This window comes from Cucumis melo, chromosome 2, assembly GCF_025177605.1.
Source record: "Cucumis melo cultivar AY chromosome 2, USDA_Cmelo_AY_1.0, whole genome shotgun sequence".
In the NCBI taxonomy this organism is placed as follows: domain Eukaryota; kingdom Viridiplantae; phylum Streptophyta; class Magnoliopsida; order Cucurbitales; family Cucurbitaceae; genus Cucumis; species Cucumis melo.
In genome coordinates, this window is record NC_066858.1 from 5,296,847 (window position 1) to 5,309,613 (window position 12,767).

The 12,767-nt window shown below is 37.6% G+C and overlaps 1 long non-coding RNA gene across 1 annotated transcript in view; it reads right to left on the reverse strand.

Moving 5' to 3' along the window:
* Positions 1-624: 624 nt before the first annotated feature.
* LOC127146549 (uncharacterized) overlaps positions 625-12,767 on the reverse strand; it is a 61,283-nt gene continuing 49,140 nt past the window's right edge. The window contains exon 3 of the long non-coding RNA XR_007818020.1: positions 625-870. This is a non-coding gene — a long non-coding RNA (uncharacterized LOC127146549). The remainder of the gene's footprint in view (positions 871-12,767) is intronic.

Consider the following 12,767-nt stretch of genomic DNA (forward strand, 5'->3'; position numbering starts at 1 on the left):
TAGACGAATCGGCTCTCTCAGGCAGGCTCAAATCCAGTGCTATACGTAGTGCATCAGCATGCGTGGCTGGACGGAGGGCTCTGACAATGCCCTGAAGGTCTAGCCTGAGTCCTCTAACGAATTTCTCCGTCCTGGCCGCCTCATCCCTTACCATGTCGGGAGCAAAGCGGGACAGCATATCGAACTCGGCGTCGTACTGCTCCACCTTCATGTCGCCTTGCTCCAAGTTTAGGAACTCTTGCAGCTTGGCGTGCTTCACATTGGCAGAGAATAACTTAGCATAGAAGTTCTCCTTGAACTGTTCCCAGGTTATTTTGCTGACATCGCCCCCCAGCATTCTCTCAGCGGTCTCCCACCAGGCGGTACCCCTGTCCTCCAAGAAGAAGACTGCACACTGCACCTTCTGGTCTTCTGGGCACTTCATGTACCGGAAAATAGTCTCTATGGACGTCAACCACATTTGGGCCTTTGTGGGGTTGTCCATAGATCCGTCAAAGGTCTTAGGATTATACTTCCTGAAATCCCGTAAGTGTTTCGCCTCGGCCGACAGTTGAACTGGTACTGGTTGAGCTTCCTCAGGGGCTGGAGGAGCGACGGCCTGGGCCTGAACAGGGGCGGCCTGGGCCTGAGCGGGGGCGGCCTGGGCCTGAACAGGGGCGGTCTGGTTTTGCTGGGCGGCAAGGAAAGGCGCCAAAGCAGCTTGCAGCATGTCCTGATAACGCTGCTCCATCGCGGCGAGGTCCGCCTGGGTGACCGGTGCGTTTGGGTCGACTGCCGGTGCAACAGATGGCGCCTCCGGCTGGCCACGACCGGCTCCTCTGCCTCCCCTACCACCTCCTCGGCGTGTACCCCTACGTGGCGGCATTCTCCCTAAAATTCACCAACAAACTTTTCACCACAAGAACTTAACACCTTATTTCTAGGTCTTAGACTATTCAGGAAAAATTGTAATCTTAACATTAGCAAGGCTTTAGACATACCTGGAGAGTGCCGAAGGACCGTATAGCCATAGGGTGAAGTAAACCAAAACAAAAAATGACTTACATCGTAGGTCAGTCTACAGAACCTAAAACACTGTGCTCTGATACCAACTGTAACGACCCAACTCCTTATACTGAATCGAAGTCATTACCAAATATAGAACAAGTGGTTTAAGTCATAAAAATTTTTAAAACGCATACGGTTTAAGAAATTTCATTTATAAAATTCAAACAAGGTAGTCATGCAAAAATGTAAAAGCGTTCTGAAGTCCTACTCGGGCCCTATCTACATAAAAGATGGTAAGCGATGAAAAGTACTCAAATTCAAATGCGAAAATCTGAAATAAGAATAAGCGGAAGCGGTAGTCCCTATGGCCCTTCACGGTCTCACTTCGGGTCGCTCGCCAGCTTGCCCTTGCCCCTGCCTCGTCCTCTACCTGAATACATGAAATGAAGAGAGTGAGTATAAAATACTCAGTAAGGGACCCACTACTAGTCCCACTAGGTGCCTGTTAGCTTCCTGTTAGAGTCCTGATAACTGGTACCCAATCTTTGGCACGTTCCCGAACACGTGCAATCATGCGCTCCCGTAGGAACGTAACTCTGGTCTTCGGTGCCCCGGGGGACACCTAGGACAGTCGGGATGCGAGGACCCCGTCGAGTCACTCGAGTCACATCTATATCCATGCTAGACTGGTGTCCCGTCGGACCACACAGTCCTCAATAGGTGGTGATCCCGAAAACACCCATGCAGGTACGACTCTAACAGATTTAGCTAACAGGTACCTTAATTGCAGTATACATACACATGGCATCAGCATATAACATGTCACATAAATCATCTTTACACTCTCCGTCCCGACATTCGTCGTAACCATAACAGCTCTTGCCACACATAATAGATTATAGCATAACTATATCGTCATTTACATCATACTAACGTTTATCTCAGACAACGTACAGTCTAATCCTTAACATGAAAAATCGGGGCATACATGGTCTCATACTTCTAAACATGAAGCTAGTAGTAGAATCTCTTACCTGGAGATTTACTTGTAGAGTCCTAACCGCGAGGCAGTACGCTTCCCAAGCGACGAGGTCTTAACTGTTTAATATGCCAAAATTCGTAATTAGGTCGCCAACGATTAACGGTTCAAGACTCATTCGAAATGACTTACCCTAGAAGGAGATTGCAGTGCTCAAACCCCTACTGAAGAAATCCCCCGCTGCAGCAGTTACTTGGTCCAAGACGTCCCTTAAGGAAAAAATGATCTAATTTAATTCCAAATTAAATTATCTAGTGCCCAAAATATTGAATCTTACTGGATAATGCCAAAATAATTGATTAAATTACCAAAATCTAGGTGGATGGAGCCAATTTGGTCTTGGCGGCTCGGCTGGAAGAAGACAGGGACCGGCTCGGCTTGGCGCAGGCGCGGCTCGGCTCGGTACAGGAGGCTACGCGTGCGGCTCGGCTTGCAACAGGGAGGAGATGCGGCTCGGCTTCGCGGAAACGCGCGGCGCGGCTTCCCACGCGGACGCGGCTCACACGCGGAGAGGGCTGGACGCGGCGCGGCGAGCTTCGGCTGCACAGATCGGCTTGCTCGATTTTTCCGACGCGGCTGGAAGCTCGGCGGCGGCTCGGTTTCGACTTGCAGGCGCGCGGCTCGTTGGCTTCGGCTGTCTCGGCGAGTTCCGGCTGCGCTGCGTCGGATCTACGCGGCGCGGCGTGGCTGGCTGCAGATACGGCGCTCGGCTGCGCGGATGAGGAGCGGCTCCGGATTCGGCTTGCAGACGCGGCGCGGCTGGGATGGTGGTTCGGCTCTACTACGGCCGGCTCCGAGGGTTATTTTGCAGCTGGCGGCGGTGGCGTGCGGTGGCGTGCGGTGGCGTGCGGCGGCGTGCGGCGGCGGCGGAGAGTGGCGGCGGCTAGGGTTTTTTTTTTCTTCTTTGGGGAGATGATGAGTCTCACATTTCCCAATGCCTCTTTTTTAAAAGAATTAAAATAATAAAAGAAATCCCTAAACCCTCTTTTCTCTCTCCTCAATTAAACCACCCTTGACCCTTTCCAAGGCAATTAATTTATTTGTTAAGCCATTAATTGATTATTTCACCCCCTAACTTCAAAAATTAATATATAAAAAAAAAACCTTAGTTTAATAATAATAATAATAATATTAACCACACTTAATATTAATATTAATGGTCAAAACAACAAAGGAAAACCAAATTGTTGGGCGTTACATTAGCATGATTCTTAGTTCTCGTATACCCCGCTATATTGGTTTTGCATATTGTTATCATTCATATGATTGATTGTTTCAGTGACATGTTTTAGTACTAACATGCAATTTGCAAATTTTAGTCATTGCAAATTTTAGCTTCAATTTCACCTTGGGTAGAGTTGGTTCTCAATTACATTTCACATAATTATTGTAGCAATAATTTGAAGATATAATGTTTCAAAAAGATTGGGTTCATTTGAACAGGTAAGGGAATGTCAATTTTTTAAGTAACTAAAATAGATTAATATATTTAGTTATATTAATTGCAAAGTTGGATCTTTTTAATAGAGCAACCAATGAATATCTGAGGGGAGCATGGAACTTTTTGAAACAAGTAGAGAACATGTTGGGTGGAATAGACAAAATTTCGTGTCCATGCAAGACATGTAGGAACATGAATCATCAAACCTTTGATGTTGTATATGAACATTTGGTTATAAAAGGAATGGATCCTACTTAATAGGTTTTGGTACCATCATGGTGAAGAAGTGCTAGTAGAGTGTATGTTTGATGGTTAACCCTTTTGTAGCACTTCTTTCATGAGCGACGAAAAGGTTGATGAATCATTCGTAAACGATGATGTTAATGAAAAGGTCGTAGATGCAAACACTTCCTTGTATCCTCATTGTACAAAATATACAAGAATGTCAGCTATCGTATCTTTATATAAGATAAAGGCTACTAACGATTGGGCCGATAAAAGTTTCACAAGCCTTTTAGAGCTGTTGCACGATATGCTACCCCCTAACAACGTTATCCCAAAATCTACTTACGAAGTAAAAAAGTTCTTAAAAGTATTTGATCTAGGATATGAAAAGATTCATGCTTGTGAAAATGATTGTTGCTTGTTTACGAAAAAGAATAAAGATTTAGAGACATGCCCAATTTGTGGGCATTCTCGATGGAAGGTGGATAAACACACGAAAAGAATGAAACGGGGTGTTCCAACAAAAGTGTTAAGATACTTTCCGTTGATTCCAAGATTGAAACGAATGTTTCAAATGCATGATGTAGCTGAATTAATAACATGGCATATGAACCATAAAAATAGTGATGGGAAGATGCGTCATCCAGTTGATTTTGTTTCATGGTACTCAATTGATGCAAAGTGGCCCGACTTTTCGAATGATCCACGAAACTTGAGATTCGGTCTTGCAACCGATGGTTTCAACCCATTCTCTAATCTTAGTTGTCGGTAAAGTTGTTGGCCAGTCATGCTTGTGACATACAACCTTCCTCCTTAGTTATGTATGTCGAAAGAAAATATAATGCTAACTTTACTGATTCTTGGTCCTAAACAGCCTGGCAATGACATTGACATTTTTTTGCAACCATTAATTGATGACTTGAAATTGTTATGGGATGGAGTTGAAGTTTACGATGTGGTTAGCAAATCAAACTTCAATTTGAGAGCTGTGCTTATATGGACAATCAATGACTTTCCTGCTTATGGAAATCTTGCTGGGTGTACAATGAAGGGTAAGACGACTTGTCCAATTTGTGGGAAGCACACACATTCTCTGTGGTTGTACCACAGTAAGAAATTAGTCTATATGGGTCATAGACGCTTTTTGCCTCCATCTCATCCGTATAGAAGAAAGAAGTCAAGGTTTGATGGCAAAGTTGAAAACCGACAAGTTCCTAGTATTGCAAATGGGAATGCAATTGATACCCAACTTAAAGATTTTCAAAATTTCTTTGGAAAATTTGATAAGAAAAAACGAAAGAGACAAAAAAAGTTTAAAGGAATATGGAAAAAACGATCCATCTTTTTTGACTTACCATATTGGAAGGTACGTACATTTTGTCACTAATGTCGTTTAATTGACTAGTCTTCCATTGTACATTAGGTAATGCACTGACGTGTTTTACGCTAATGTAGGAACTTGTATTACGCCACAACTTAGACGTCATGCATATTGAGAAAAATGTATGTGAGAGATTGTTTATTGAGTAGTTGCTGGCCATTGAGTAGTTGCTGTTCATTGAGTAGTAGATTGTTTCCTTTAAGTAATTTGCTTGTTGTGACTGTCTTATGCCCCTCCACCCACCCCCCATCTACTATGACTTTTGCATAGTTAATGTGATTTTTGGTTAGGCGCGTATTGAAGAAAATCGTATGGCTTTTTTGAGTAGTGTTGCTGCTGCCATTTTTTATGTTTTAACTCTTGTGAGCTTGCTGGTCATTGAGTAGTTGCTGTTCATTGAGTAGTAGATTCTTTCGCTTAAGTAATTTGCTTGTTGTGACTGTCTTTTGCCCCTCCACCCACCCCCCATCTACCATGACTTTTTCATACTTAATGTGATTTTTGGTTAGGCGCGTATTGAGGAAAATCGTATGGCTTCTTTGAGTAGTGTTGCTGCTGCCATTTTTTATGTTTAAATCTCTTGTTAGCTTGCTGGCCATTGAGTAGTTATTGTTCATTGAGTAGTAGATTGTTTCCTTTAAGTAATTTGCTTGTTGTGATTGTCTTATGCCCCTCCACCCACCCCCCATCTACCATGACTTTTGCATAGTTAATGTGATTTTTGGTTAGGCGCGTATTCTGTGTGGCTTCTTTGAGTAGTGTTGCTGCTTCCATTTTTTATGTTTAAACTCTTGTTAGCTTGCTGGCCATTGAGTAGTTGCTGTCCATTGAGTAGTAGATTGTTTCCTTTAAGTAAATGACTTGTTGTGAATGTCTTATGCCCCTCCACCCACCCCACATCCACCATGACTTTTGCATACTTAATGTGATTTTTGGTTAGGAGCGTATTGAACAAAATCGTGTGGCTTCTTCAAGTAGTATAATTGATGATGCAATTAGTAGAGTTCTTGGGCCCGATCAAGGCTATGTAAAAGGACTAGGATTTTGTGTGACTCTATCGAAGGTGTCTACATCAATTCAGAATGATAAAACCATTACATCTCTTGAAAACAAATGTGACAACCTTACTTCAGATGTAGATGAGTTGAAAAGTGTGGTAGCTTCCTTATTAAAGGACAAGGTAAATTTGTCTTAACACTCTTAAAACTTCTTAAATTTTGTTTGTAGCACATTTTGACATTGTTGTTTATATAGGAAAAAACAAGTGATGACAATTCTAATCATCTTGTTAAAAGAGTACCATCATTGGCACATATTCGTACTCATACTCCTACTCCAATCATAAATTCTCCACCGGTAAATCTAATCATCTTTGCTATTTTAAATTATTATTTTTTGAGAATTTTATAACCATAATATTGTTGAAAAAGAGTGTTACTACCAACACTCCCTATAAGTGCTTGCTACTAGGTTGGATTGGTTCAGGAGAAGTCATTGCTGAAGGTAGATGGTCTTTCAATGATCCATCTGTTCTTGTCCACCATGTACCTCTTGGCCCCAATGCAGTTCGTGTGTGGGTTGATACGGTGAAAATACCAAATTCCTTCTTATGGAGGTCTACCTCCGACATTATTGTTATTGATGATGCTCTGGGCACTATTGTAGCATGGCCAATGGATAAAGTCAAACTATGTAAGAAATTTTATTTACTTTGTGAATTAGGTATTTATTAAGTTCTTCAACTAATAATTTATTGTTAGAATTAGATAATGATATTTCTTTTTATTTTTTTTGTTAGGTGATTGATGTGTGAAGAAAACAGTGGAGCAACACATATATGATGTTATGAAGTTAGTGTTGATGTTAATTTAACAATTGCTACAATTTGAACATCTTTTTTTATCCTCTCAAAATTTTGGGACTTTAGAACTTAGTGTTGATGTTATGAAGTCATTTTAATTGAATTAACAATTTACTTGTTCTAATAGTTAAGGACTTTGAAACTTAGTGTTGATGATTTTGTATGTTATAAATTTGAATATTTTCGTTATAATAATGATTGTATATTTTGATGATTGTAAATTAGACCATAGTATGTTATATTACGACGACAACCTTCATAATAAAACGGAACAAAAAATTGTTTATAGCATTTTTCCAAACAGCTATTGAATGATTTTGACAACGCTTTTCAAATGTAACAAAAAACGCTACACAAAATCTTTTATAGCATTTTTGAAATGTTATTAAAAACGCTAGTAAAACCTTTTTATAGCGCTTTTCTAACGCAAATCAAAACGCTATACAACGTATTTTATAGCATTTTTCCAATGTTATTGAAAACGCTATTGAAAGTTTATAGCCATTTTTCGACGCAATAAAAACTGTTATAAAAACGTTTCGATAGCGTTTTTCCTCACGTTATAAAAAGCATTTAGAGCATAATATTTGTGCTATCGTTAGCGACATATTATAGCTATTTGCATAGCATTGAGAAAACGCTATGAAAAGTCATGGACTTTCAATAACATCGGCTACGACAGCATTTCGAGAACGCTATCGAAAATCATCTATAGAGTTTTGTTGATGCTATTGTTGCTCATTTTCTTGTAGTGAAAGAAACATCGGAAGAAGCAAAAAAACATCAGAAAAAGATATCCCGACGTCATTTACGGCATCGAGATACACGTCGAAAGAAATGTATCGGGAGAAGGATTCCCGACGCATGACCAACAAGGCGTCGGGAATAACTCTCCTGATGCACATTTTGTTGACGCATCTCACCGCATCGGTAATAACTCTCCCAACGTCCCTTATGCCAATGCATGTCATGGCGTCGGGAATTATTTGTCCCGACGTTCCTTATCCGACATTGGACATGCGTCAGGAAAAAAATCTCCGACGTGTCGTGTACATCCTATTCCTGACGTTATGTTGCGTTGGGAATTTTTTTATATGTATTTTTTTAAAATATGTAATTTTAATTTCTTCACTAAAATATTTTGCTTAAACAAGTTCTCTATTTTTGTGAAATAATGACATTCATTTTGGATTAAATTAAAGCAAATTAAAAATCAATTAATAAATTACGAAATACAAACACTAATTCAAAAAAAAAAAAAGATTTAATATTCATAATACGTGTAGCCACCTAATTTTGTCCGACATTATTTAAAATCAATTATTCGTTAGATTAATTTTTGCCATAATTTGGTTTATTTTTAATTTTGTGATTAACTACCTTTTTCTAAAAAAAAATGTTATTTAACTACTTTTTAAGTTTTGCAGGTAGTTAGGTTAAAGTAACTAAACCATTTAGTTAGGTTAACTAAGATGGGTGGATAAATACCAAATATGGTAACTTTTTTTAATTTGATTTTGGTTATTAAAAGCTCAATACCATTTTGATATGAATGCTAAAGTGGGTATTATTTTCAAATTAAAAAAAAAACTAACCATTTTGAATTTTTAGCTATTTGAAGAAGCATTTTTTTGCTATAAATAATCCCTTCTTCTTCATCCATGGTGAACACAACATAAAGAAAAGGCCACACAAAAAAGAACCCTAGAAATTTTTATAATCTTCATATCCTCTCTTCTTCATCTAAATCTCTAATTTCCATACCCCCTACTTCTTTTGACCTTCACACCTTCTTAAAAAAAAAAAAAAAAAAAAAGATATACAACATCCATTTTATCTTCTCTTCTAGCAACCCCTAAATCTTTATCTTTCTCTCTACAATGCCAAGAATCTAACACACAAAAAACTTTAACTTAGTTGGAGGCGTATGGTAGGGTTTTGGTCCCAATGATCCACACCTCAACAACAAATGAGTTTAGTGTGTTGAGATTTCAACTTTTCTTTTTTTTCTTTTTCCTCCTCCTCTTCTTATTATTTTGTTTATTATTTTCCTTCAAAGTTCTTTATTTTTCATTATTCTTACTATTTTAATTATTTTATTTATCTTTCTTCAATCTTCCATAGAAAAAGAGAAAGAAAAAGAAAGATTAAATGATTAAATATTTGCTTATTATTAAATCTTGTGAGCTTCTCTTTTATAGTTTTTTTATTACATATTTCTTCATACTTTGTTGTTATCTATTTTTTATTTTCTATTATGTTTTTTCTTTATTAATTTATTCCTAAGCTTTATTTTCTATATATTGTTTTTTTTACATTTTTTATATATAATTAGCATTTTTATTTATTTAATTCCTTTTTTCTTTTTATCGCATTTATTATTGCTTTATTAGTATTTTTTATATTGATTATCGCTTCTTTAATATTTTTCTCATCTTGATTATTGCTTCTTTAATATGTTCTTGTCATTTATATGTCATTTAATATTTTTTTTCTTCTCTTTTGTGGTCAATATTATATGTTATTGCTAATAATTTTTAAGTTTGTTAACATTTTAAATTATTTTTTCTTTTAAAAAATCCGACGATGGAATATAGAAAATTTGGGAGTCCAACTTCTTAGAATTTTTGAGGTAAGGAAATCAATTCTTTGGAAGTCTGAGATCGATCTCCAATATGTTTTTATTAAAATCTCAATACATTATTTTATGTTTGCATAATTTATTATGATGCTTCTTTACTCTTGTTTCTACTTATCTAATTGTTCTATTACGCCTCTTTTTGTTTTCTATTTAAAATTTTCAACTCTTTCTAATTAAAATTTTCTATGTTTTAAAATCCTTCTAATTTAAAATTCTCCAAGTTTTAAAATCTTTCACAAAACACTTTTTTTAAATCGTTTAGATATTTTTCTTTTAACATTATAATTTTTTATGTTTTTCAAACATTCAAAACTTAATCTATGATTTCATAAGGTTTCTTAATCAATCTTTTCTAATAACTTACACCGTTTTTCTTAAATAAAATCCTACGACGAAATTTTGAAAATTTGAGAGTCTAATTTTCTAGAATTCTTGAGGTGAGGGATCACGTATTTGGCAATCCAAGATTTGATCCCAAGAAAAATGATTTTAATTAATGTTTTTATAAAAAATCTCTTTCTTAGAAGGCTATTCCTACGACGAATTTTGAGAAATTGTACTAATTGTTCACTTTCTTGAGGTAAGAAGATTTTCTTCAACATAGTCTAATTGATGAAATATTTTTCCCTTATTTTAGGAGATCATTAATTCAAATATTGGAGCAATGAGGGGTAAAATAAGACATTAGTTTTTTAAGAAATTAAAGAATATTTTCAATTCAAGATTTGGAATTTGGCCACCATTTTTGTGGGTGTTAAGGGATGTTAACACCTTCCCCTTACACATTTAACTTCCGAACTGAATTCTAGTTTTGGAGACCATTTTTTTTTATTTTATTTAAAAATTTGTTTACTCTATTTTGGTGTCCAATCCCACAGTAAAAAGATGATTGGTGGCGACTCCTAATTTGTCTTAAAACTAACCCATTTTGAAGACATCGGCCTCTCCGCGTCGTCTTGGACATGTGGCAACAATACAAAGAAGTTTAAAAAACATAATAGCGTTCATAATAAAAAAAACCTAGTATTCATAATACAAAAAAGCGCAAACAAAGTCATACGTCTCCTAACAAGACTCATACACGCCATTCTACATCGCTGGTCCTACAATGATACAAAAGTAGCTAAGTTTAGTACATATATCTATAGCATCACTGTATACTATCATTACAAAAACTTAAGAAGAATGGGAACATATATACATGCCACAAAGGTAAGGATCATATGGTGGTCCTTGCTGTGCCCGAGTCATGTCCTGTATCAGCTTCCGCATTTGTTCCATTTCTGAAGCTAACACTTGGTAATTTCTATCTTGTACTTCAATCCGTTCCAACGCTTGATCAAGTTTAACTCGTATTTGAATCTCTCTTTTTGTGGCCGGCTGTAAACATGACGTCATGAAACTGCTTGCACTCGTCGTCTTGCGGGCCTTCGACTTGGGTCTCCAACCAAGGCCTTTTGAGTAGCCTGGTTGTCTACTCAATACCTGATCGAATATCTAATCCCAAAGAGTAGCTGACTACCCTCTAGGGTAGGCTGAGACTTGAGTTCCAGCATTTGATTCTGCAACAAATTTAAAAACTAAGTTAGGTAACGCAAAAATATATATTGAAAGAGGATAATTAATAAGGGCGTAAGTGTTGGTTCGATAACTTACATGTGTATCCTCTACGGCCTGCGACACGAACGTCCCAGCTCGAACGTGTGTTTCCCGAAACAACTCCATACGATCGATCGACTCTCCTTTTTTCTTAGCAAGCTCGTGCTGTCGTTGTAGAAACGACTTTAACCCGCTGCTATGATGTAAGGTTGCTTCTGTCTAGCAACCTTGTTCGTCTGTGATTGCTCCTGCATGAAAAGAATTATAATATTTATTTCTTATACATATTAAAAGTTGAAATCATAATTATGCATGACAAATACCTAGAATGCATGGCTCATGTAGTGATCGTAGAGAAAGTGCCAATCCTCATGATGTCCAACCAATACGTTTGGTGGGTTGGCACGAGCCTCCTCGGGGTCAGTATACTTTTTGAAGTGTCTGTGATAGTCGGCCGGAACTTTTTAAAGGTGGTGAGCATCTGATACTCAACAAACTTATTCATTACTTGATCATTGAAATCAAGCACAAAAAACCGCTACACATTACAAAAACAACACATTAGATTGGTTAACTTAGATATGTTTCAAATGAAATCATAAATGTGTAGTGGACTTAGTTATCTAGAGGTCGCCCTTGACGACCTTAATGTATTCTCTGCCAACGTCCGCCCACTTAAGGCAGCGGACGAAAAATTTCTTTCGCATACACACGCCTATTATCTGGCTGAAGTGAACAACGTGGGGGGAAATAGGCTTCTCCACTTCAGGGGCGATCGTTATCAGAATATGTTAATTGACTGCAACGTGCGCTCTAATTCTAAGAGTTGAGACTGCGTACGTCTGCTAGGAGTCGGAGTCATAGGTGGTTGAGAAGACGACCCTAATCAATAAAGTATAATAACATATAATTTTAGAGAAAAAAGCATAAAATAATCCTAAGTTAAAATGAAGAAAATTCTTAGACTCACCCGTATTGTTGCCCACAGATGATGACCCTCCTGCAAGGTTATCTAAATCATCTTCAAACTTGAGGAACATAATGTCCATCTCCAAAAAATTATTACGTTGGTATGACGATGACATAATGCCTGTGGACATAGAAAATAAACATTCAATAAGCAAATACGAACACATAGCTACAGTCAAATATATAAACTACATAAATATGTGGGTACGTGGTTTGTCACTATAATTCATCGTCGTTGCTTGCATGTGACAAGTGTTCATCCACATCGCCGATGAAGTCATCAGTGACATGATGTCAACCAGTCTTTCAACGATTGTGGGATCAATGTCAATTCTGCACATAGTGTAATCCTCGATGTGGTTATCCACTCGATGGCTTACAACGATTTCTAGTACATTAATGTGCTTGTTCTCAACATCCTCCACTTGTGGCACGTCCAGTATACGCTTATTTTGGAAGACTTGCACAACTTTCCAATTGCTACCATTTCTTGGATCATCTACGTAAAAAAGTTGATGTTCTTGAGTCGCAAAAATTACAAGTTCCTCCATGTACCAAAAACGGGACGTGTTGAGAGAGTTTTCCCCTAATTCAACGTGTGTTCTTTGACTTTTGTTTACATCG